The 8,565-nt window shown below is 46.7% G+C and overlaps 1 pseudogene; it reads right to left on the bottom strand.

Moving 5' to 3' along the window:
* Positions 1-213: 213 nt before the first annotated feature.
* LOC141418094 (uncharacterized) overlaps positions 214-8,565 on the bottom strand; it is a 46,164-nt pseudogene continuing 37,812 nt past the window's right edge.

The following is an 8,565-nucleotide window of genomic DNA, read 5'->3' as shown; positions in this document are numbered from 1 at the left end:
TGCTGGAGTAAGTCTCCAAGTGGGGGAGAGAGGGGAGGATGGTGTAATGGATGTCTTGGGATAGCTGGATTGCGGTGTTGGGAGGAAGGGTAAGAGAATAATCCATGCACTGTGCAGTGGCATGAGGAGGGGGAGGGATGGCCATGGTGGGTGTGTTAGGTTGGTCACCATGCACAGGGCTGCATGGTCGACAGTCATGGTGTGTGGCTGATGTCACTGCATGCAGTGACCATGGCAGTAGAGGGTGACTGGCTGGGTTCTCTTGATTCTTATCTTGTCACCCAGTGTTACTGCAGGAATTGCATCAGAGGCTGATGGCTCAGCCCGGAAGCTCAGGATGCAGTGGGGCCCACACAGCAGGATGAGCTGGGGATGATGGGAGGTGTGGTTCCAGTGGTGCGGAGTGCAGAGGGATTTGATGAATCCAAGTCCCTGCAAAGCTCTGCCTGGGTTGATTGAACAGTCCCTACCTTTTGCTTTTCCCTGGCATAATTCTTTTTGTGTCCAGCTGTGCTGAAAAGGAGAGCTACAACCCAATGTGAGCAGAGGATATTTTGGGGCTTTTTACTGAAGAAAGGAAAAGAATTGCTGATCTTACAAGGAAACTTTGCTCTCTGGGGTTTCAATGCAAATTGGGAACTGTTAGTCCACTAGGCAGAATTTAAACTGAAGTCCAAATAAAACTCTGGGCTGGTTGAGTAACAAATGTCCAGGCCTTGTGATCTCTGGGCACAGCCCTTGTATGGGGCAGGATTCCCAGTGCCAGGGTGGTTGCTGGTGACAGAACATACCTTTCTGTCACCTCAACCCTTTCTTTCAAACTGATCTGCTTTATAATCACAGGACTGGGGGCTAGCAGCCTTAATGGGCCATGGTGACATGGGACAGGGAGGGGGGATTCAGAGCCACCTTCTGTCTCCTTGTCCATAGAACAAAATACAAGCACAAAAACCCAACTCAGAAGAAAACTTCACAGCCCCCAAGACCACAGAAGAGTGCCTGCGTGCACACATTGACCAGAATTTCTACTGATCACGCTGCAAAGGGGACCAGACCAAAACCTGGACCCTGTCCCCTTCCCAGTAGGCTGTGTGTCCTGGGCTACGAGTCCAGAAAGACTTGTGACACACCATCCTCAGCCCCTCATCCAGAGGGAGGAGGCTGGGCCCAGAACACTGTTTCAGTTCCAGTGAACAGCATTTGGTGACTTGCAGAGCCTACACATCCGTTGAGTCAGCAACTTGGAGTCCATTAAAAGGGGATTTTTAATTAAAGGACAGTGGTGAGTCCAGTTTATAAAAGACACAAAGTGCCACATCTTGGGGGAGGGACAAGGCTGTGTGTCCTGCATTCTTGAGGAAATGAAGGACAAGAGAGATAAAAAGGGGTCAAAGTGAACACCTAGAGATGACAAAGAGGACAAAGAGTAGAAGGACCACAAGGAAATGAATAACGAACATCAGTACTAACAGCCCACAAAGGAGGGACACTCAGAGGCCATGCTGTGGCAAAGCAAAACAGTGAGAGGCAAAGGGTCTGGAAGGATGGTGAACAACGTAGATCCCAAGAGGATGTAAGGATTGAAAACAGAACCACGAGGGTCCTGCATGTGCTGTCTTTGTTTCTAGAGAAAAAAGCAAACACTGAATAGGCACCATATTTAATGAAAAACCATGGAAATATTTGTATAACTCAAAACGTGCAGGGAGACAGGTGTCTCTCCAGGGAGGAAGGACAGGTGTGGGCACAGGTGATAGTGGAGCCACACATGATGGGGGGCTCGGCCCTTATGGTGGTCCTGGCTCCCTTTTACATGAGATGGCAGGTTGAAGAAGTTGGGACATCCAGTGTCCTTGGAGGGGGAGCCAAGAGGACCAAGTGAGGTAAACCATGGACCAAGGGCAGCACTAGGCCTGGCACAATAACAGGCTGAGCATGAAGCTGTGTGACTTTCTGTCTCTACCACTGCCAGGAGCTGCTGTGGTGACATGGAGATATCTGCTCTGTGCAATGGTATATCCCTTTGTTCAGTGCCCTTCCTGCCCACCCTCCCTTCCTGTCCAGTTATCTTGCTGACCACCTCCCTTCCTGTCTAGTTCACTTCCTGTATAGCCACCATTTCTATCCAGATATTTTCCTGTCCACCTCCCTTCCTGTCTACCCTTCCTTCCTGTCCAGTCTCCTCCTGTCCACCCTCCCTGTCCAGTTGCCTTCCTGTCTACCCTCTTCCTGTCCATTTCCCTCCTTTCCACCCTTCCTTCCTCTCTAGATCCCTTCCTGTTCAACCTCCCTTCCTGTGCAACTCCATCCCTGCCCCGCCCCTTCCTGTCCAGCCCCGCTTCCTTCCAGCCCCTTCTGTTCTAGGACAGTTTCTTGTTCCAGGCCCCAACCCCAACCCACACCTGTGTGACAGGTGATCCTGAGAGCGCCTGCCTATGCCAGGCCCGTCTGACGCCAGCTGCCCTCTTGTTACCGACCCACTAGAACATGCTGCGGCTGGCAGGAGCTGATTTGGCTCGGGTCACAGTGCTGAAATGTGTCGATTTCTGCATTCTGTGAATCTGCCCAGATCAGCACATCTATGGCTCATTTTTCTTTGTGCCTCCTTGGGCACCACACAGTCCCTTCTTCTGTGCTTAGGGAAGAGCCTAGAGAGGGCCAGGCCACCATACTGGTCCTAGGGTTTGCAGAGGTCACGGAGCCCCCAGCCTCAGCAAGCAGCCATCCTCCTGCTTCTCTGGCCCTTCAAGGAGCCTTGAGAATGTCCTCAGGCCGCCTGTGCTGACCTTCCCAGGAATTGAACCCTGGACACTCACTGTTGGTGTACATGCTGCAGGTTTTAACAAATGTTTAATGACGTATGCACCATTGTGGTATCATACAGAGGGTTCTCACTGCCCTGAAAAATCCTCAGTGGGGCTGGGAGTGTGGCTCAAGGAGTAGAGACCTACCTAGCAAGCTCGAGGTCCTGAATTCAAACACCAGTACTTCCTCTATTCCTTTTCTTTCCCTCACCCATAACCTTTGGCAACCACTGCTCTCTTCACTGTCTTCATAGCTTTGTCTTTTCCAGAATGTCATAGAGATGGAATCAGATTGTGTGTCACCTTTTCATATTGACTTCCTTCACTCAGTAGTAGGCATTTAGGATTCCTCCTTGTCTTGTCATGGCCTGATAGCTGAGTTCTTTTTAGTGCTGAATAATATTTCATTGTCTGGATGAATCAATTTATTTATTCAGTCATCTATTGAAGGACATCTTAGTTGTTCCAAGTTTGGCATTTATATGTATTTTTAGATGGGTGTAGCTATGTAGCTCATGTTGGTCTTGAACAAGTCTCCTACCTTAGCTTCCTAAATGCTGGGATTACAAGTGTGTGTCACTGCACTGGGCCAAATTTGGCAATTAAGAATAAATCTTCTCTAAACACCCTCATAAAGATTTTTGAATGGACATAAGATTTCATCTTCTTTGGGCAAACACCCAGGAGTAAGACTGTCGGATCCTAAGGTTAGGGGATATCTAGTTCCATAAGAAACTGCCAGTCTCTCTTCCAAGGGAGACTACATTTCCCACCAGCAGTGCTGAAAGTCTCCAGAGTCCTCACCAGCATTTGGTGTTGGGCTATTTTAATAGGTGAGTAATGAAAGTTGAATGTTTGAAAAGAAAAAAGAAGAAAAGACGTTCATTCTCTCCCTACCGATGGGGCAGTCATCAAGTACCACCACCTGTCCAGGGGTGGCAGCCAGTACAGGTGCTGGAGCAAATACCAGCTCCTTTCTCCCAGGAAACTGAACTGTGTGAAGACAGTGCTTGTCTGCGGCTGGTGTAGGAAAGAATGAAGGGACATTTGAATGAATGGTACACACTGTTATTGTACCCACCCCACTCCAGTGGACATCAGGGAAGTCTGGTATTTGCTGGTGTTTTGGTGACTTCCTGGGGAAGAAACTCCAGAAATGCTTCCATTTCCTCCAAGCTCATGACTGACCCGTGGCTCAGGCCACCAGTGTTGACTGAGGTCAGGTCTGAGCACACCTTGTCACCAGTGTGTCCACTCTGGTCTGCAGGCCAGATGCTAGGATGCATTTCACTCATGGTCTAAATGCTTCATGGACCATTCAAGCCCAGATTCTTTCAGGAGCCTCTGAGGTCGTCAGGTGATTCATCTTGTCCCAAGGGGTGCATTCTTGATGCCCCAGAGCATCTGACAATACCCCTGGACACCTGCCCTGGGCATTGCTCCAGGACAGCCTGGTCATGGTGGCCAGGACAAGGGGCTGCAGGCACCATGTGGATGTTTATCCTGTTTGGTAGGTTAGGTCTATTAAGCACATTTTCAACATAAGGATCTTTTTCTAGGATGGGTTTCTTGGAATGCAACCCCACTGCAAATCCCAGGGTATGTGTACATGTTGAACATGAAAGAGGAGAGGTTGGAGGAGAGCCTTACTGGTATGGGGAGGAGCTCTGGCACCCCTGGGGTGAGGTCTGTGTTTGATACAGCTCCCTGACTTTGACCCCAAGCTTGTTTGGTCAAACGATGGAGGTTGTGGGAGAAGGTTGTTCACAACTTTGACCTCTGTTTTGGACAGAAAAGGGTTGGAAACCTGCTTGGTCCAGCCATATGAGTTCCAGTCTGTCCCCAGTACACTGAGACATTCTTGAAGGACAGGTGTCTATGGTCCAATGGAGTCACAACTATCCCCATCAGCTCCCAGGAGAGACCTGTTGATTGTTGTCAAATTGGGTTGAGCCTGGAAGGGATCTGACTGAATCTCCTGAAAAAAAAAAAATCTCTTCAGAAGCTCATTGCCTTGTAAGTCCTAGGAAAGAAGTATTTTTAGGGAATGTTTTGTTTGCATAGCTGTAATCACCGTGCTCTTGAGGGTGTTTATGTTAATTCCTGCAACCAACCCCCTACTTCTGGGGAATGAACACCCCCTCCCAATCCTTCTGGCTCTGTGTGTCCCAGCCTGGAGAAAGCAGGCAAGGCCTCCATCCATGCTGGCATCTCCAGTCCTGTCTTGAGAGAGGCCCACACACAGCAGCCCACATGCTTTACATGTCTTCACATACGTGTGATAAGAATTTAGCCACTCGTGTACATGTACTCAGATGTTGTAGTTCTGTGTCCTATGTCATTTCGTGCTACTGATACTGTGTCCATACAAGAAACATTTGCAGGGACAAACATCCGCCTTGATCACACTTTTTGTTTGTTTCTGGTGGCACTGGGATTTGAATTCAGAGCCTCATACTTGCTAGGCAGGTGCTCTACCACTTAAGCCACTCCACCAGCCCTTGACTACACTTTAGACAGATTCCTCTTAGTTCTCTCCTGAATGACCTTGAGTTTGACCTTCTATCTTTGTGCAGCCCACTTTTAGCCAGAATCCAAAGGCAGTTTAGACAGAATCCTTTCACCACCTGATCTGTCCTGATCAAGTCCCCCGTCCCCCACAGTCTTCCAGGTGATGTCTCACAATCACCCGGTCTGATTTCTGCAAGAATCCTCTTGCTCTGATGTCACTCTTACTTTTGGCTATAAGTTCTTCCTTGTCCTTGCTGTGTCCAGAATTGAGCTGACTTCTATCCCGAGGTCTCTTTCCTCCTGTTGCAATGGTTTCTGAATAAAATTTTTTACACTTCAGCTCTGATTCTTTTTACCAGTTGTTAGACAGACATTTGTCTTCCACCAAACCACTGCTATTCCTTTTTGCTCAAAAGTCTATGATGCCCGTGTGTTCCAACACTGATTTTCCAGTGCCAGCTGGGTATCTGACAATCTAATTCAAATATGACTCTAGCCACCTGGAGTCAGTGCAGACCTCAAGGGCAAAAAGGCCAAGTCCCCAACTTCAGGTGGCTGCCACAAGTGAGATCTCCCCCAAGTCGGCCTGTCCAAGTGCAAATTCAGGTCTTCTCACATGGCAGAAGTCATTAAATCATTGGTCACCTGCTTAAACTCAAACTTCAGACACCACTTCCCTCCATGCACGTGGGTTGGGGTGGATGTTCCCACCTTCTAGTCACAGGATTGGTCTTTCTGGCCATTAGCCTCATCCTGAAGCCACCAGGAATCACCTCATTGGCAAGACAAAGATAAGACACTCTTGTCGTCAGGAAATTCTAGGGCTCTAGAGACAAAGACCAGATATCCTTTTAAAATTTTTCCAGCTTGGGAAAGAGGTGAGGTACAAGGAAAATTAGTGCAGTGAGGTATTTTCTCCCTCTCTCCTTTCCTTCCTTTCCTTTCTAGGTGATGCTTTAAAAAATAGCTCTCCCATTAAAAAGGTGGGGAGGATGACTTGGCACTGGTTCACATGAAGAAGTGAATGTGCCACTGGTTTAATGGATGCAATATGAAATAGTTTGTGAAAGTTTTTAGGTTGTATTGGAGTTTGAACTCAGGACTTCACACTTGCTTGACAGGTGTTCTACTGCTTAAACTACACCTCCAACCCTTTTTGCTCTGGATATTTTGGAGATAGGGTATCATTTTTTTTTTTTGCCCAGGCCAGCCTGGACCACCATTGTCCTATTTTAAGTTTCTCTTTATTGCTGGGGTGACAGGTGCATACCACCATGTCCACCTTTTTTCTGTTGAGATGGGGTCTTGCAAACTTTTTTGTTCCAGCTGGCCTGGAACCATGATTCTCCTAATCTAAGCCTCCCACATCAGTGGGATGATAGAAGTGAGCCACTGCGCCCAACTATTGGTTGAGATGTGGGTGTTGTGAACTTTTTGCCCAGCCTGGCCTCAAACTGTGATCCTTCCAATTTCAGCCTCCTAAGTAGCTAGGATGACAGGTGTGATCTACCAGCCCCTAGAAGTTTGTGAAAATTTAAATTGCCATCATAGAAGAAAAAGATGTAGAAATTTGGACATGTTTTACCACCATGTTCTACAAAGAGAAAATGGAGATTATAAAAGTTATATTTCATTATGGGATGAACTGTATGCTGCTAAAACCCATATTGAATCTCAGAATGTGAACATATTCAAAGACAGGGTCTTTACAGCGGTGATTAAGTTAAGATAAGGTCACTAGGATGGGCCCTAATCCAACATGGCGGTTGTCTTTATAAGAAGGGAAGGTTGGGCTACCAATATACACAGGGGATGGCCATGTGGGGACACAGAGAGAATATGGCTTTCTACAGTCAAAGAGAGAGAAACCAACTCTACCAACACTTTAACCTGGGGTTTCCAACCACCAGGACTAGGAGAGTTCCAGGGTTTATTAAGGTGGATGGAGCAGACTGTTACTATGGTAGACTGTCCCATGGCCTAAACCCAACACCTGTTCAACCCATCACAAAAAGGACTGGCAGAGTGGCTCAAGTTAAAGTGCCTGCCTAGGAAGTGTGAGGCCCTGAGTTCAAACCCCAGTACTGAAAGAAAAACAAAACCCACACTTAAAAATGGACTGGTGGAATGGCTCAGGTGGTAGAGCACCAGCCTAGTAAGCACATAGGCCCTGAGTTCAAATTCCAGTATCATCAAAAAGCACACACACACACACACACACACAAAACAGAGCAAAAAAAGCCAACAAAATACACTGAAAGCTGTTGAACAACTGGGGAACAAGGTGATAGAGAAAGAGTAAGATGAGGGATTAATCTCACTAAAATACAATATCCGTATGTGTGAAAAACCATAGTGAGACCCCCTTAGACCATCAATATACACTTAGAAAATGAAGGACAGGAAGGTAAAATGGGTCTTTTTGGGGGGTACCAGTGGGAGAGGGGTGGAAGCATTTTGTATCCATACATGAAAATAGAAGAATGAAACCTGTTGAAAATTTTCTAAGAAGGGAAGAGGGGGGATGAGGGAGAACAATGGTGGTAGGGGGAGGTAAATCTAATTAAGATACGTTGTAAGCACATATGTAAATATCACAAAGTATCCCCCTGTACAATGAATATATACTAATACATTTTTTAAAAATTCTAGGTAGTAGAATGGAGATGACAGAGGATTCAGTCTTTGTTATCACAGAGAAAAAAGACTGAAAAAAAGGGAAACAATACTAGAACCCCAGAAAACTGTGAGGTGGTGCTAAAAGGTCTGTTATGTGTGCCTCAGGGTCTCAGAGGGGGAGATAAAAGAGAGAGGTGCAGAAAAAAATTATTTGGCAAAAGACTTGAACCTACAGATTCCAGCTCAGTGCACTGTAAGCAGGATGGACAGGATGGACCCACAGAAACGCAATAAAGTTGAGTCATAAAGACCCAGAAAAATGCTTGTTGGAAAATGACTCAGTTCCTCCATGGGATAATGGCTCAAATGACTATAGATTCTCCTCAAGACCATGGAGTCAGAAAGAAGTGGAAAGAGTTTTGAAATAAAGAAACCATCAACCCCTAATGACATCCAATACACTTTAGGAATGAAAATAGCATGAAGATATTTGGTGGGAAGCTGAGAGGCCCTAATGTGAGCAGGTCTGTCTTCATGGAATCCCTCAGACAGTCGTTGATACAGAAGGGAATCTTATCAGCAATAAATGGAGGAGGAAGAAGGTTAGGACAATTAAAATGGCCACAAGCTA

Source organism: Castor canadensis, chromosome 2, assembly GCF_047511655.1.
Source record: "Castor canadensis chromosome 2, mCasCan1.hap1v2, whole genome shotgun sequence".
NCBI classification, from domain to species: Eukaryota; Metazoa; Chordata; class Mammalia; order Rodentia; family Castoridae; genus Castor; species Castor canadensis.
This window is presented reverse-complemented; position numbering and strand designations above follow the sequence as displayed.